This window comes from Ranitomeya imitator, chromosome 2 (genome assembly GCF_032444005.1).
Source record: "Ranitomeya imitator isolate aRanImi1 chromosome 2, aRanImi1.pri, whole genome shotgun sequence".
In the NCBI taxonomy this organism is placed as follows: domain Eukaryota; kingdom Metazoa; phylum Chordata; class Amphibia; order Anura; family Dendrobatidae; genus Ranitomeya; species Ranitomeya imitator.
The window spans coordinates 24,886,827-24,905,019 of record NC_091283.1 but is presented as its reverse complement, the minus strand read 5'-3'; the positions used below and the strand labels follow the sequence as shown (position 1 = coordinate 24,905,019).

The window sequence follows — 18,193 nt, the reverse complement described above, 5'->3', positions numbered from 1 at the left end:
TGGGGCAGGGTTCTTTTTCGTGCAGAAGAAGAATGGGGAACTACGTCCATGCATAGACTACAGGGGTCTTAACGCCATCAACATTAAAAATAAGTATCCTTTGCCCTTGATATCTGAGCTCTTCGATAAGCTTTGGGGAGCAAGGGTGTTTACTAAACTAGATCTGCGGGGTGCTTACAACCTGATTCGCATCCGTGAGGGGGCCGAATGGAAAACGGCGTTTAACACCAGAGATGTGCACTATGAGTATCTGGTGATGCCCTTCGAGCTCTGTAATGCCCCAGCCGTTTTCCAAGACTTTGTCAACGACATCTTCCGGGATATGCTTTCCACCTTGGTAGTAGTCTATCTGGATGATATTGTCATCTTTTCTCCAGGTATTGACTCCCACCGGAGAGATGTTGGCAGAGTCTTCGACCTCCTACGGGCAAACTCTCTTTATGCAAAGTTGGAGAAGTGTATGTTTGAGCAGGAGTCTTTACCTTTCCTGGGCTATATCATCTCCGCCCAGGGATTGGCTATGGATCCTGCCAAACTACAGGTTGTGAAAGACTGGCAAGAGCCCCATTCTCTTAAGGCGGTGCAGCGCTTTATGGGGTTCATTAATTATTACCGCCAGTTCATTCCCCACTTCTCAACTTTGGTAGCTCCCTTGGTGTCCCTCACCAAGAAGGGAGCAAATGCCAAGTTGTGGTCTGAAGAGGTCTCCAGGGCCTTTTCTTCTATTAAGTCTCATTTTGCTAGCGCTCCCATTCTACATCGTCCCGATGTGGATAAGCCGTTTATAATGGAGATGGATGCCTCTTCCGTTGGTGCAGGAGCAGTTCTCTTCCAAAAGGATGCTCAAGGTCGGAAGCATCCTTGCTTCTTCTTCTCCAAGACCTTCACACCAGCGGAGAGGAATTATTCCATCGGGGACAGAGAGTTGCTAGCAATGAAGTTGGCCTTTTCGGAGTGGAGACATCTCTTGGAGGGGGCTCATTTTCCCTTTCAAGTTTTCACTGACCAAAAAAATTTGCTATATTTGCAAACAGCCCAGCGGCTAAATTCTCGCCAGGCCAGATGGTCCTTGTTCTTCTCTCGGTTCCACTTCACCCTCCATTTTCTCGCTGGGGAGAAGAACATTCGTGCTGACGCCCTTTCTCGCTCTGTTGTATCATCTGAGGAGGAGGAAGGAGAGCCTCGGCTTATTGTCCCCTCTGAGAGCCTGAGAACCGTAGCTCCGGTGTCGCTAGAGTCTGTGCCTTCGGGCAAGACTTTCGTGCCCATAAATTTGCGACCGTTCTCTCTTGGGCTCATTCGTCCAGGGTGGGTGGACACTTTGGGACAAAGAGGACATCTGAGCTGCTAGCGAGGACGTACTGGTGGCCGCATATGCTCCGAGATGTCAGAGATTATGTTCTGGCGTGTGTCTCCTGCGCCAAAAATAAGTCTCCTCGACAACGGCCAGCTGGCTTGCTCCATCCCTTGCCTGTGGCAGATAGGCCCTGGGAGATGGTCGGGATGGACTTTGTGGTGGGTTTGCCCAAGTCTCGTGCCTGTACCATCATTTGGGTTATTACCGATCATTTCTCGAAAATGGTGCATTTGGTGCCGCTTCCACGGTTACCTTCTGCACGGGCCTTGGCAGTGTTGTTCATTAAACACATCTTCCGCCTACACGGCATGCCGGACAAAATTGTCAGTGACCGGGGTCCCCAGTTTGCGTCTCGGTTCTGGAGAGAGCTGTGTCGTCTTCTCAGCATTGCGTTAAATCTCTCTTCCGCATATCATCCCGAGACGAATGGGTTGGTAGAGAGGGCCAATCAGACTCTGGTCACATATTTACGACATTTTGTTTCTGCCAGGCAGGATGACTGGGCATCCTTGTTACCGTGGGCAGAGTTTGCCCTTAACAACGCTGTAGCCGACTCCACCGGTCAGACTCCTTTCCTCCTTAATTACGACCAGCATCCGCGGGTTCCTGTGCCTATGCCCGTGTCCTCTGCTGACTCCAGGGTGGCAGACTGGGCTGCGGAGGCACGGGACATTTGGGACCGCACTCAGGATGCCATTCGGGCCTCCAAGGAGAGAATGAGGTCCTCCGCCGATGCACATCGGCGCCCTGCCCCGACCTTTGCTCCTGGCGATTTGGTGTGGCTCTCCGCCCGTAACATCAGGCTGCGTGTAGAGTCCACTAAGTTTGCACCTCGCTACTTGGGTCCCTTCAAGGTCCTCGAACAGGTTAATCCTGTGGTCTACGCCAAGGTATCACCGACACCTTTCATGTGTCCCTCCTTAAGCCCGTATACATGTCCCGGTTTTCTGAGTCATCTGCCGGGACATCGGGTTCGTCTACGGACAATTTCGAGGTGAAGGCTATTTTGGGGAGCAAGGTGGTACGTGGCAAAAAATTTTATTTGGTGGACTGGAAGGGTTACGGTCCTGAGGATAGGTCCTGGGAGCCTGTTGAGCACATTCAGGCTCCGCAGCTCATTGCCGCCTTCGAGCGTAAGGAGGGGGCGTAATGTTAGGGGTCGAGTTCCCGCCTCTGCACAGGGGGAATCTCAGGCCGTCTCCGCTGCGGTCTCCCATTCTTCTCCTGCCGCAGTGGAGTCTGCTCAGCAGAGACGTCGGTCCCAGCGTCTTGCTCAGTCCCACTCTGTACAAAGAGATACTGCTGCTTTTCCTGCTTCTGCCACTGAAGTCAGTGTTGGGCAGCGGCGAGCAGATGCTTTTGGGACTAAGTCCTGCTTTTCTCTTTCTGAGCATGCCCAGGGCAAGATCTCCCATTGGAGATCGAGGGTCACATGCTCAGGTACTGCAGCACATCCCATTGGTCCTCCAGGAAGGTCCTGAAAGTGCAAAACTTCGGTAGCAGCTTCCCATTGGTCCTTTATTGGAAGGTCCTGAACATGCTGCAACTATATAAGCTGTGCATGACCGCACGGCCATGCGCTAGTATTGACTTGATATAATGTGTGTGTGTAGATGGATGTATGTCGATGGATGAAAGCTCCTAAATCATTCCCATTCCTAGTGTTGTTGACTGTTCGCGAATGATGGTAGCTATCTAGCGCCCGACTAAGCCATCAGCACGAAACACACATTACAGCATCTAGTTGCTGTGACCGCCAGTGCGGCGCCGTGCGCTTTCTCAGCGCTTTCCTTACCCAAGCCTGGGTGGTTAGTGGCGTCTGCCAGTGCGGCACCGCACGCACTCACGTGCATCTTTAATACATTTATTTCTGTCACTCTGACACCCCAGTAGCGGTGTCGAGCGCATGAGGTTTTTATGAACTCTATTCCTCTGTCTTGGGATTGAGTTCTGAGACTCCTTGCTTGCGCTCTTGGTGTGGTACCGCGGCCCTGTGACGCAACAGGGTTCGCTTCCTTCAAACAGGGTGAAGTAAACCCGTGTGTGTATTCACATTGTACCGCCATATCGTCCGTCATCACTAGCAGCAGGTTTTTACCTGCACGGTGGACCCCGGACGCACCTGATACTATTCCATCTTAAACTTAGTGCGTTCCGCCAGTCCTAACAATATCTCTCTGATATAAGGGCATAAAAATTCAAAGTTTGAAAATTGCTAAATTTTAACATTTTTTGCCATATTTCCGGTTTTTCATAAATAATCGCAAGCACTATCGAAGAAATGTTACCACTAACATGAAGTACAATATGTCATGAAAAAACAATCTCAGAATCAGCAGGATCTGTTAAAACGTTCCAGAGTTATAACCTCATAAAGGGACAGTGGTCAGATTTGTAAAAATTGGCTCCTCCTCTGGATTCTGCGCCTCTGTTGCTCTGCGCTGCCCCCTATGGCCAGTGATTGCTTCTCCCCTGTACGTCCTGTTTCCCCATTGTACATCTGAATTTGCTGCTTCTTCTGTAGAGTATTGCATTAAACGTTTTGTTACCTTATGTGACTGTTCCCAATCTTTACATTGTATTCTGTCCTCCCACCCGGCAAAGCACAATCACCTGCACTGGTCAGTGGGATCTGATTTTCTTCGATGTGGAGAATAAAAAAAATTTAAAAAAAGTTCTCCACCTTCTCCATTCTGTTAGTCCCTGAAAATTGGATCACACTCAGATGTCATCAGAGTGCAGTCTGATCCTTTCCACAGACATAAATGGTGCGATCCAATAATCAGATCCAACTCAGTCCGAGGAAAAAAATCGGACGTGCACTGATGTCAGAAGTTTGATATTTTTTCACGACTTAAATAAAAAAGAACCATAGACATGTTTGGTGTCCGTGAACTCATAAAGACCTGGAGAACCAGGACTGCCGCTCCGTTATAGCATTTAGCGAACATTGTAAAAACTGAGGTTGTACTTTTTTTTTGTAATTTCACTGCACTTGGAATTTTTTTCCCCATTTTCAAGTACACAATTTGTTAAAACCAATGGCGTCTTTCAAAAGTACAACTTTTCCCGCAAAAAAAAAAGCCTCACGTGGCCGTACGGACCGAAAAATAAAAAAGTTATAGCGCTGGGAAGAAGGGGAGCGAAAAACAGAAACGCAAAAACGAAAAAGGGCTGCGGCATGAAAGGGTTAAAACTAAAAATAAAACCCCATTCGGCAGCCGGTTACCTCATCAAATTTAGATTTTAGAACAATGTTTAGTTTTTCACACATTAACATCTTTCACGCCCCTGATTTCCGCTGTTCCTCTGAGCGCTCCCCGCTCACACTGCCCCTGACCTCCCCGCACTCCGGCTCTAAACTCTGAGGCGCTGACGAAAATCATCGCTCTGGCGTTCTCATTTGCTGATTTCCATCAGCTGACCTTCCCGCGATGCCTTGTGGGAAATGCAGTTCATCACTGGAAGTTTCTTGTTTAGAAAGAAGCATACGAGAACTCGCCTTCCCATAATCCTCCTGGCCGCAGTGTCACACGTACAGCCTGTCGCTTACCAGATGTGTTTGCCACAACCCCACGTAACGCTGAGAAGAAATGGCTGCCGCGGGTGACTGCCGGCCGCTCCGCGCTGCGGCTTTTACCTGAGAGTGCGGCGCCGCTGCCGACAGGAGGTGGCGGGTGCGGACCTGGACGAGCACAGGTCAGATGTGTTCATCACTTATAGAGTGGGCGTGGTCATACCCTACAACACCCGGCGATGTAGTGACCCGCTATCGCCACCGTACAGTACTGTGTGTGTGTGTGTGTGTGTGTGTGTGGTGTAGAGCGGCCCCCGGTATAGTGTGTGTGGTGTAGAGCGTTCCCCGGGTATAGTGTGTGTGGTGTAGAGCGGCCCCCGGTATAGTGTGTGTGGTGTAGAGCGTTCCCCCGGTATAGTGTGTGTGGTGTAGAGCGGCCCCCCGGTATAGTGTGTGTGGTGTAGAGCGTTCCCCCGGTATAGTGTGTGTGGTGTAGAGCGTTCCCCCGGTATAGTGTGTGTGGTGTAGAGCGGCCCCCCGGTAGAGTGTGTGTGGTGTAGAGCGGCCCCCGGTATAGTGTGTGTGGTGTAGAGCGGCCCCCGGTATAGTGTGTGTGGTGTAGAGCGGCCCCCGGTATAGTGTGTGTGGTGTAGAGCGTTCCCCCGGTATAGTGTGTGTGGTGTAGAGCGGCCCCCCGGTAGAGTGTGTGTGGTGTAGAGCGGCCCCCCGGTAGAGTGTGTGTGGTGTAGAGCGGCCCCCCCGGTATAGTGTGTGTGGTGTAGAACGTTCCCCCGGTATAGTGTGTGTGGTGTAGAGCGGCCCCCGGTATAGAGTGTGTGTGGTGTAGAGCGTTCCCCCGGTATAGTGTGTGTGGTGTAGAGCGGCCCCCCGGTATAGTGTGTGTGGTGTAGAGCGGCCCCCCGGTATAGTGTGTGTGGTGTAGAGCGGCCCCCGGTATAGTGTGTGTGTGGTGTAGAGCGGCCCCCGGTATAGAGTGTGTGTGGTGTAGAGCGTTCCCCCGGTATAGTGTGTGTGGTGTAGAGCGTTCCCCCGGTATAGTGTGTGTGGTGTAGAGCGGCCCCCGGTATAGTGTGTGTGGTGTAGAGCGGCCCCCCCGGTATAGTGTGTGTGGTGTAGAACGTTCCCCCGGTATAGAGTGTGTGTGGTGTAGAGCGTTCCCCCGGTATAGTGTGTGTGGTGTAGAGCGTTCCCCGGGTATAGTGTGTGTGGTGTAGAGCGGCCCCCGGTATAGTGTGTGTGGTGTAGAGCGTTCCCCCGGTATAGTGTGTGTGGTGTAGAGCGGCCCCCCGGTAGAGTGTGTGTGGTGTAGAGCGGCCCCCCCGGTATAGTGTGTGTGGTGTAGAACGTTCCCCCGGTATAGAGTGTGTGTGGTGTAGAGCGTTCCCCCGGTATAGTGTGTGTGGTGTAGAGCGTTCCCCGGGTATAGTGTGTGTGGTGTAGAGCGGCCCCCGGTATAGTGTGTGTGGTGTAGAGCGTTCCCCCGGTATAGTGTGTGTGGTGTAGAGCGGCCCCCCGGTATAGTGTGTGTGGTGTAGAGCGTTCCCCCGGTATAGAGTGTGTGTGGTGTAGAGCGTTCCCCCGGTATAGTGTGTGTGGTGTAGAGCGTTCCCCCGGTATAGAGTGTGTGTGGTGTAGAGCGTTCCCCCGGTATAGTGTGTGTGGTGTAGAGCGTTCCCCGGGTATAGTGTGTGTGGTGTAGAGCGGCCCCCGGTATAGTGTGTGTGGTGTAGAGCGTTCCCCCGGTATAGTGTGTGTGGTGTAGAGCGGCCCCCCGGTAGAGTGTGTGTGGTGTAGAGCGGCCCCCCCGGTATAGTGTGTGTGGTGTAGAACGTTCCCCCGGTATAGAGTGTGTGTGGTGTAGAGCGTTCCCCCGGTATAGAGTGTGTGTGGTGTAGAGCGTTCCCCCGGTATAGTGTGTGTGGTGTAGAGCGTTCCCCCGGTATAGTGTGTGTGGTGTAGAGCGGCCCCCCGGTATAGTGTGTGTGGTGTAGAGCGGCCCCCCGGTATAGTGTGTGTGGTGTAGAGCGTTCCCCCGGTATAGAGTGTGTGTGGTGTAGAGCGTTCCCCCGGTATAGTGTGTGTGGTGTAGAGCGTTCCCCGGGTATAGTGTGTGTGGTGTAGAGCGGCCCCCGGTATAGTGTGTGTGGTGTAGAGCGTTCCCCCGGTATAGTGTGTGTGGTGTAGAGCGGCCCCCCGGTAGAGTGTGTGTGGTGTAGAGCGGCCCCCCCGGTATAGTGTGTGTGGTGTAGAACGTTCCCCCGGTATAGAGTGTGTGTGGTGTAGAGCGTTCCCCCGGTATAGTGTGTGTGGTGTAGAGCGTTCCCCGGGTATAGTGTGTGTGGTGTAGAGCGGCCCCCGGTATAGTGTGTGTGGTGTAGAGCGTTCCCCCGGTATAGTGTGTGTGGTGTAGAGCGGCCCCCCGGTATAGTGTGTGTGGTGTAGAGCGTTCCCCCGGTATAGAGTGTGTGTGGTGTAGAGCGTTCCCCCGGTATAGTGTGTGTGGTGTAGAGCGTTCCCCCGGTATAGAGTGTGTGTGGTGTAGAGCGTTCCCCCGGTATAGAGTGTGTGTGGTGTAGAGCGTTCCCCCGGTATAGTGTGTGTGGTGTAGAGCGTTCCCCCGGTATAGTGTGTGTGGTGTAGAGCGGCCCCCCGGTATAGTGTGTGTGGTGTAGAGCGGCCCCCCGGTATAGTGTGTGTGGTGTAGAGCGTTCCCCCGGTATAGAGTGTGTGTGGTGTAGAGCGTTCCCCCGGTATAGTGTGTGTGGTGTAGAGCGTTCCCCCGGTATAGTGTGTGTGGTGTAGAGCGTTCCCCCGGTATAGTGTGTGTGGTGTAGAGCGTTCCCCCGGTATAGTGTGTGTGGTGTAGAGCGTTCCCCCGGTATAGAGTGTGTGTGGTGTAGAGCGGCCCCCCGGTATAGTGTGTGTGGTGTAGAGCGGCCCCCCGGTATAGTGTGTGTGGTGTAGAGCGGCCCCCCGGTATAGTGTGTGTGGTGTAGAGCGGCCCCCCGGTATAGTGTGTGTGGTGTAGAGCGGCCCCCCGGTATAGTGTGTGTGGTGTAGAGCGTTCCCCCGGTATAGTGTGTGTGTGGTGTAGACGACCCCCCGAGGAAGCTCACGCGAAACGCGCGTCGGGGCCGCCGGACACACACTGGCACCATCACATCTGTTTCTGGGTAAGACTGGCAAGGCTCTATTACTATTATCTATTATTAGGATGAACTAGTATTAACATATATGGCGGTATTGGGGATTTGCATATTCATTAATAGCATTATGCACTTTATTTATGGATACTTGTTGGATTGATATGCTCCCATAAGCCATTGTTGCTATTACCCTCTCTATGCCCTAGGTGTTATTTGCAGTGATTGTGGTCCGCCGTACATGTACTATACGTGTCCCTTGTATGTTATGTCTGTCATTTTATATGATTTCTAATAAAATTTGTTACGCTTTTTTAGCTTGGTACTCTGTTTGGGTTTCTAGAGACTCCATAGTTTCTATGTAGGATTAATCTTGGATAGGAGTTTTACCCTGTTATTCCTTATGTCCATTATAGGGTGTATCCCTTTGAATAAATTGTATTGATATGCATCAGTGGTATCTGTATATAGTGTGTGTGGTGTAGAACGTTCCCCCGGTATATAGTGTGTGTGGTGTAGAGCGTTCCCCCGGTATAGTGTGTGTGGTGTAGAGCGTTCCCCCGGTTTAGTGTGTGTGGTGTAGAGCGTTCCCCCGGTATAGTGTGTGTGGTGTAGAGCGGCCCCCCCGGTATAGTGTGTGTGGTGTAGAGCGTTCCCCCGGTATAGTGTGTGTGTGGTGTAGAACGTTCCCCCGGTATAGTGTGTGTGGTGTAGAGCGGCCCCCTGGTAGAGTGTGTGTGTGGTGTAGAACGCTCCCCCGGTATAGTGTGTGTGTGGTGTAGAACGTTCCCCCGGTATAGAGTGTGTGTGGTGTAGAGCGGCCCCCCGGTATAGTGTGTGTGTGGTGTAGAACGTTCCCCCGGTATAGAGTGTGTGTGGTGTAGAGCGTTCCCCCGGTATAGTGTGTGTGGTGTAGAGCGTTCCCCCGGTATAGTGTGTATGGTGTAGAGCGGCCCCCCGGTATAGTGTGTGTGTGGTGTAGAGCGTTCCCCCGGTATAGTGTGTGTGTGGTGTAGAACGTTCCCCCGGTATAGAGTGTGTGTGGTGTAGAGCGGCCCCCCGGTAGAGTGTGTGTGGTGTAGAGCGTTCCCCCGGTATAGTGTGTGTGGTGTAGAACGTTCCCCCGGTATAGAGTGTGTGTGGTGTAGAGCGGCCCCCCGGTATAGTGTGTGTGGTGTAGAGCGTTCCCCCGGTATAGTGTGTGTGGTGTAGAGCGTTCCCCCGGTATAGTGTGTGTGTGTGGTGTAGAGCGGCCCCCCGGTATAGTGTGTGTGGTGTAGAGCGTTCCCCCGGTATAGTGTGTGTGGTGTAGAGCGTTCCCCCGGTATAGTGTGTGTGTGTGGTGTAGAGCGTTCCCCCGGTATAGTGTGTGTGGTGTAGAGCGTTCCCCCGGTATAGTGTGTGTGTGTGGTGTAGAGCGGCCCCCCGGTATAGTGTGTGTGGTGTAGAGCGTTCCCCCGGTATAGTGTGTGTGGTGTAGAGCGTTCCCCCGGTATAGAGTGTGTGTGGTGTAGAGCGGACCCCCCGGTATAGTGTGTGTGGTGTAGAACGTTCCCCCGGTATATAGTGTGTGTGGTGTAGAGCGTTCCCCCGGTATAGTGTGTGTGTGGTGTAGAGCGTTCCCCCGGTATAGAGTGTGTGTGGTGTAGAACGTTCCCCCGGTATAGAGTGTGTGTGGTGTAGAACGTTCCCCCGGTATAGTGTGTGTGGTGTAGAACGTTCCCCCGGTATAGAGTGTGTGTGGTGTAGAGCGGCCCCCCGGTATAGTGTGTGTGTGGTGTAGAGCGTTCCCCCGGTATAGTGTGTGTGGTGTAGAGCGTTCCCCCGGTATAGTGTGTGTGGTGTAGAGCGTTCCCCCGGTATAGTGTGTGTGGTGTAGAGCGTTCCCCCGGTATAGTGTGTGTGTGGTGTAGAGCGGCCCCCCGGTATAGTGTGTGTGTGGTGTAGCGCGGCCCCCCGGTATAGAGTGTGTGTGGTGTAGCGCGGCCCCCCGGTATAGTGTGTGTGGTGTAGAGCGGCCCCCCGGCATAGTGTGTGTGGTGTAGAGCGGCCCCCCGGCATAGTGTGTGTGGTGTAGAGCGTTCCCCCGGTATAGTGTGTGTGGTGTAGAGCGTTCCCCCGGTATAGTGTGTGTGGTGTAGAGCGGCCCCCCGGTATAGTGTGTGTGTGGTGTAGCGCGGCCCCCCGGTATAGAGTGTGTGTGGTGTAGCGCGGCCCCCCGGTATAGTGTGTGTGGTGTAGAGCGGCCCCCCGGCATAGTGTGTGTGGTGTAGAGCGGCCCCCCGGCATAGTGTGTGTGGTGTAGAGCGTTCCCCCGGTATAGTGTGTGTGGTGTAGAGCGTTCCCCCGGTATAGTGTGTGTGGTGTAGAGCGTTCCCCCGGTATAGTGTGTGTGGTGTAGAGCGTTCCCCCGGTATAGTGTGTGTGGTGTAGAGCGGCCCCCCGGTATAGTGTGTGTGGTGTAGAGCGGCCCCCCGGTATAGTGTGTGTGGTGTAGAGCGGCCCCCCGGTATAGTGTGTGTGGTGTAGAGCGGCCCCCCGGTATAGTGTGTGTGGTGTAGAGCGGCCCCCGGTATAGTGTGTGTGGTGTAGAGCGGCCCCCCGGTATAGTGTGTGTGGTGTAGAGCGTTCCCCCGGTATAGTGTGTGTGTGGTGTAGAGCGGCCCCCCGGTATAGTGTGTGTGGTGTAGAGCGGCCCCCCGGTATAGTGTGTGTGGTGTAGAGCGTTCCCCCGGTATAGTGTGTGTGGTGTAGAGCGTTCCCCCGGTATAGTGTGTGTGGTGTAGAGCGTCCCCCCGGTATAGTGTGTGTAGTGTAGCGCGGCCCCCCGGTATAGTGTGTGTAGAGCTGTTTGCACTGTTATGACTGACACGCGCTGTTCCTGGTGCTCTGCATTCTCTTGGGGTCTGTGCGCACCGTCAGTAAACGCTGCGGGTTGGATGCTGTGAACTTGTGCAGCGTCCGCATCGTACGGAATAGTGGATGGGATTTGAAGAAATCTCATGCCTACTATGTGTGCACAGACGCCCGCGGATCACCCACAGAGACGGACATGCGGCGCATGTTTCCAGACTGCAGCATGTCTATTTATGTTGCGGAGACGTGGGCCTCCGCCAGATACTTGTCCCCGTTCAATAATGTATTGGATGTGGTGGTTCCGCACGGTTCAGTGAACACATGAGCATTCGGCTGTGTTCAGTAGAGTGTTGGCCATTATTATGGAGCCTGGTGCAGTATTACGGTGCAGTAGTCGTGTTCCCCAGTGTCAGTACCTCGTCCCCTATATTATGGTGATCACTGATATCGGTAATTATGAGCTTGTTGTATTATGTGTCTGGTTATTATAACTCCTGTAGGGAGCATTGACCGCACACCAGCCGCCCTCCCAGTACATGATGGTGTTATACTGGGCCCTGGATGGGTGCTGGTGCCAGGCTGTTCCCCCCCGGTGTCCTCCTAGGTTGTATCTTGGCGCTCGGACCTCGCTCCTTGTTGTCTGTACATTGTGTTACTCCCATTATTGTCTGTACGTTTCCCCTCCGATGTGTGCAGCACTGCGGAATATGTTGGCGCTATAGAGATAAGTGATTATTATCATTTACTAGTCATTGAGACTCGGCGCAGAGACAAAGCCTGGTACTTCTGGTGCCTGTGGTCTCTGTGACGGGGGCGTATTTGGTATTTTGCCTCAGTATTTGTAAGCCAAAACCAGAAGCAGCGAATAAATAAGGAGATGAAATATAATGGAGGGCTTTGCCCGTGTCGCCCGTTGGAGCCGCTCCTGGTTTTGACTTACAAATACTGATGCAAATTGCTGGTCGAGATACGCAGGTGTGACAGCGGCCTGAAGGTGGAGACGAGGATTCGGTGCTTTTTCAAGTTCTTCCCACTCTGATCTGTGGACGTGGATTCATATAAAGCATTGTCGGTGGAGTGGCGGACGTATCGCCGGACGGCTGCGTGGGTAGCTTCCCGTGACTGCGCCCGGGTGGATATATATGCGAGCTGATGTATTTGCAGTTTACACCGTGGACTCTTCCATCAGTGCTGGCGCAGCCTTTCCATGTGCTCCTTCACGCTCTGCCCGTTATGGATCAGCAGGGGAACCTTCTTACCAGTATCGCACCTAGCTCTTCTTTTTAGGGTCCATGTTCACATTTTATCAGGTGCCTGGCTTGCGACAAAATGAGTGGTTTTGACTTAATTTGGGGTTTTTTGAGCCCCCATCACTAATTGTCACTGCGGTGTATGTCGGATTTGTAGAGCATCGTGGCTCCGCGATATACAGAAGACAGGACGCAGATGTGAGCGGAGCTGTGGAGCAATGGTCTGCAGAGCGCCGCGCTGCCCCTCCGTGGGTGCCTGTGGCTATGGGGGAGGGCGGTCAGCACGTCACCCGCTCTGCAGTCAGCCGGATAACTTGGTTGTTTGGCAGAATTGAATGTGAAACGTGTGTTGTATTCGGGGTCTGGATGGAATATGGCTGCTGCGATGACATCTGGCTCTGTGTGCACGCAGACTTTTATGCTCAGGGCTAGCGCTTGCTCCTGAAGGCAATATAATAATGACAGATGGCCACAGAAGCCGAAATAGTAAAGTAAGGAGGCAGCGAGCAAATCTGGTGAATACAGAGGGCCAGAAACGTGGACAGTGCCAGGCAGGGGTCTCCTGGCAGTCATCTGATCAGTCTGTCCCCAGTGATCAGCTGTATTTTGTGGATTCCCTGCAGCGCCCCCACGGGTGAAATGAGGCATTGTACTATTCCTATTGTACTATTCCTATTGATCTTAATAACCTGGATCATACATAGAAGTGCCGGGTCCTCCAAAGAGACTCACTTTGTGGCTAATTAGTGAAGATCCACAGCGCCATATTTTAAAGGGGTTGTCCAATATTTAGATATTGATAGCCGGTGATTAGCATCAGATCCTGGTGGTCTGATACACGGCACCCCCACTGATCAGCTCCTGCACAAGCTGGATGGACAGAGCGGATCGCCACACACTCTGATAACCGGATAATAACGCCCTTAATGTTAATCCATCTGTACCCAAGTCACAGACCACCCGTTAATTCAGCGTTCCCTTTGGAGGATATTTGAGAATGTTTTCTCTTTGTGACTCCACACAACTATCCATAGATATTTTGTGCCCACACAGCTCGCTCTCGTATTTTATTTCTCACTTGTTGCAAAAACCCTGCAGCCTTTTTTCTGTCTTGTGATGGCTGCGGGTTCTAGGTCACTAAGGGAAATCACATCATGGTGGTGAGGAAGGGGGTGGAAATGGCTCAGTTCACAGCAGCATGTGATGTCTGCGGCCGGAGGAGGGAGGATCGGACCCTGCACTGGATGTCTAGTCTGCAGTCAGGCCAGGAGCTGCAATTCTGTAGGCAAAATGACAATCTGTCCTCTTCACCGGCTTCCCTGAATACAGATATACACTGCTCAAAAAATAAAGGGAACACTTAAACAACAGAATATAACTCCAAGTGAATCAAACTTCTGTGAAATCAAACTGTCCACTTAGGAAGAAACACTGATTGTCAATCAATCTCACATGCTGTTGTGCAAATGGAATAGACAACAGATGGAAATTGGCAATTATCAAGACACCCTCAATAAAGGAGTGGTTCTGCAGGTGGGGACCACAGACCACCTCTCAGTACCAATGCTTTCTGCCTGATGTTTTGGTCACTTTGGATGTTGGTTGTCGTTTCACACTCGTGGTAGCATGAGACGGACTCTACAACCCACACAAGTGGCTCAGGTAGTGCAGCTCATCCAGGATGGCACATCAATGCGAGCTGTGGCAAGAAGGTTTGCTGTGTCTGTCAGCGTAGTGTCTAGAGGCTGGAGGCGCTACCAGGAGACAGGCAGTACACCAGGAGACGTGGAGGGTGCCATAGGAGGGCAACAACCCAGCAGCGGGACCGCTTCCTCAGCCTTTGTGCAAGGAGGAACAGGAGGAGCACTGCCAGAGCCCTGCAAAATGACCTCCAGCAGGCTAAAAATGTGCATGAGTCTGCACAAATGGTTAGAAACTGACTCCAGGAGGATGGTCTGAGTGCCCGACTTCCACAGATGGGGGTTGTGCTCACACACAGAACACCACACAGTTGCCACAGAACACCAGGACTGGCAAATTCGCCACTGGCGCCCTGTGCTCTTCACAGATGAAAGCAGGTTCACACTGAGCTCATGTGACAGATGTGACAGAGTCTGGAGGCGCCGTGGAGAGCGATCTGCTGCCTGCAACATGATTCAGCAAGACCGGTTTGGCAGCGGGTCAGTAATGGTGTGGGGTGGCATTTCTTTGGAGGCCGCACAGCCCTCCATGTGCTCGCCAGAGGTATCCTGACTGCCATTAGGTATCGACATGAGATCCTCAGACCCCTTGTGGGACCATATGCTGGTGTGGTTGGTCTTGGGTTCCTCCTAATGCAGGACAATGCCAGACCTCATGTGGCTGGAGTGTGTCAGCAGTTCCTGCAAGATGAAGGCATTGAAGCTATGGACTGGCCCGCCCGTTCCCCAGACCTGAATCCGATTGAACACATCTGGGACATCATGTCTCGCACCATCCACCAACGTCGCGTTGCACCACAGACTGTCCAGGAATTGGCAGATGCTTTAGTCCAGGTTTGGAAGGAGATCCCTCAGGAGACCATCTGCCACCTCATCAGGACTATGCCCAGGCGTTGTAGGGGAGGTCATACAGGCACTGGGTGGCCACACACACTGCTGAGCATCATTCCATTTTCTTGAGGCATTTCCACTGAAGTTGGATAAGCCTGTAATTTGATTTTCCACTTTGTTTTTGAGCATCAGTCCAACTCCAGACCTCCGTGGGATATTAGTTGTGATTTAAGTTGATCATTTTTTATGTTTTATTGCTCTGAACACATTCCACTATGTAATGAATAAAGATTTACAACTGGAATATTTCATTCAGTGATATCTAGGATGCGGAATTTTAGTGTTCCCTTTATTTATTTTTTTTTGAGCAATAAATATAAATAAATATTTCTCATATATTACTGTCTGCTGAAAGGTAGATAATATACAAGCTCATGGCTGGACATGTCTACCCTCTGAATGTAATATTACAGCTTACGTATATGAAAAGCAAAGCAAGTTTGTGCACACATTACTGATCTGAAAGGCGTTTGTAGGTTCTCCCTGTTTTTGCGTGGGTTTCCTCTGGGTTCTCCATTTTCCTCCTACATTCCAAAGCCTGATGGGGAATCTAGATTGTGAGCCCCAGTGGGGACAGCGATGATCATGTGTGTAAAGCGCTGCGTGATATGATAGCGCTATATAAGCAAAGCATAATAAATACTGATCTGGAGTTACCTCCTATATTATACTCCAGAGCTGCACTCACTATTCTGCTGGTGCAGTCACTGTGTACATACATTACTGATCTGGAGTTACCTCCTATATTATACTCCAGAGCTGCACTCACTATTCTGCTGGTGTAGTCACTGTGTACATACATTACATTACTGATCCTGAGTTACTTCCTGTATTATACCCCAGAGCTGCACTCACTATTCTGCTGGTGCAGTCACTGTGTACATACATTATATTACTAATCCTGAGTTACCTCCTGTATTATACCCCAGAGCTGCACTCGCTATTCTGCTGGTGCAGTCACTGTGTGCATACATTACATTACTGATCCTGAGTTACATCCTGTATTATACCCCAGAGCTGCACTCACTATTCTGCTGGTGCAGTCACTGTATACATACATCACATTACTGATCCTGAGTTACATCCTGTATTATACCCCAGAGCTGCACTCACTATTCTGCTGGTGCAGTCACTGTGTGCATACATTACATTACTGATCCTGAGTTACATCCTGTATTATACCCCAGAGCTGCACTCACTATTCTGCTGGTGCAGTCACTGTATACATACATCACATTACTGATCCTGAGTTACATCCTGTATTATACCCCAGAGCTGCGCTCACTATTCTTCTTGTGCAGTCACTGTGTACATACATTACATTACTGATCCTGAGTTACCTCCTGTATTATACCCCAGAGCTGCACTCACTATTCTGCTGGTGCAGTCACTGTGTGCATACATTACATTACTGATCCTGAGTTACATCCTGTATTATACTCCAGAGCTGCACTCACTATTCTGCTGGTGCAGTCACTGTGTACATACATTACATTACTGATCCTGTTACATCCTGTATTATACCCCAGAGCTGCACTCACTATTCTGCTGGTGCAGTCACTGTGTACATACATTACAATACTGATCCTGAGTTACATCCTGTATTATACTCCAGAGCTGCACTCACTATTCTGCTGGTGCAGTCACTGTGTACATACATTACATTACTGTTCCTGAGTTACATCCTGTATTATACTCCAGAGCTGCACTCACTATTCTGCTGGTGCAGTCACTGTGTACATACATTACATTACTGATCCTGTTACATCCTGTATTATACCCCAGAGCTGCACTCACTATTCTGCTGGTGCAGTCACTGTGTACATACATTACAATACTGATCCTGAGTTACATCCTGTATTATACCCCAGAGCTGCACTCACTATTCTGCTGGTGCAGTCACTGTGTACATACATTACATTACTGATCCTGTTACATCCTGTATTATACCCCAGAGCTGCACTCACTATTCTGCTGGTGCAGTCACTGTGTACATACATTACAATACTGATCCTGAGTTACATCCTGTATTATACTCCAGAGCTGCACTCACTATTCTGCTGGTGCAGTCACTGTGTACATACATTACATTACTGTTCCTGAGTTACATCCTGTATTATACTCCAGAGCTGCACTCACTATTCTGCTGGTGCAGTCACTGTGTACATACATTACATTACTGTTCCTGAGTTACATCCGGTATTATACCCCAGAGCTGCACTCACTATTCTGCTGGTGCAGTCACTGTGTACATACATTACAATACTGATCCTGAGTTACATCCTGTATTATACTCCAGAGCTGCACTCACTATTCTGCTGGTGCAGTCACTGTGTACATACATTACATTACTGTTCCTGAGTTACATCCGGTATTATACTCCAGAGCTGCACTCACTATTCTGCTGCTGCAGTCACTGTGTACGTACATTACATTACTGATCCTGAGTTACATCCTGTATTATACTCCAGAGCTGCACTCACTATTCTGCTGGTGCAGTCACTGTGTACGTACATTACATTACTGTTCCTGAGTTACATCCGGTATTATACCCCAGAGCTGCACTCACTATTCTGCTGGTGCAGTCACTGTATACATACATCACATTACTGATCCTGAGTTACATCCTGTATTATACCCCAGAGCTGCGCTCACTATTCTTCTTGTGCAGTCACTGTGTACATACATTACATTACTGTTCCTGAGTTACATCCGGTATTATACTCCAGAGCTGCACTCACTATTCTGCTGGTGCAGTCACTGTGTACATACATTACATTACTGTTCCTGAGTTACATCCGGTATTATACTCCAGAGCTGCACTCACTATTCTGCTGGTGCAGTCACTGTGTACATACATTACTGATCCTGAGTTACATCCTGTATTATACCCCAGAGCTGCACTCACTATTCTGCTGGTGCAGTCACGGTGTACATACATTACATTACTGTTCCTGAGTTACATCCTGTATTATACCCCAGAGCTGCACTCACTATTCTGCTGGTGCAGTCACTGTGTACATACATTACATTACTGATCCTGAGTTACATCCTGTATTATACCCCAGAGCTGCGCTCACTATTCTGCTGGTGCAGTCACTGTGTACATATGTGACTTTTATTACAGTGAAGGAGCAGAAGTGCTTGTTTGTCGCTTCTGCTTTTTCACTTCAACAATTGGCCCTTGTCTCATCCTCGGGGAACCGCAATGTTTAAAACTCCTGACGTTACTGTGTGAAAAGTTTTATAAAGTGACAGTTACGCTCTAAAACTACAGAAACTGTTAAACTGCTGGTGAGAAAAAGACTGTTGTGGAAGTGACGGCTCAGGACGTTGCCACATCACCCAATCTGCTCCTATTTCTTCTATAGGAGACCATCTGGAACATCAGTATAAAAGCGTATAGCGTTACTAAGCTTTCAATATGACTTTCCAGGCACTTTACCTGCACATTGTTG

At 50.8% G+C, this 18,193-nt stretch overlaps 1 protein-coding gene across 2 annotated transcripts in view; it reads left to right on the top strand.

Moving 5' to 3' along the window:
• The first annotated feature begins 4,917 nt into the window (after positions 1-4,917).
• Positions 4,918-18,193, top strand: part of LOC138661485 (uncharacterized) — a 50,073-nt gene continuing 36,797 nt past the window's right edge. For both annotated transcript variants that reach the window (XM_069746197.1, XM_069746196.1), the window contains exon 1: positions 4,918-5,056. The gene's annotated coding sequence lies outside the window, so the exon portion shown is untranslated. The remainder of the gene's footprint in view (positions 5,057-18,193) is intronic.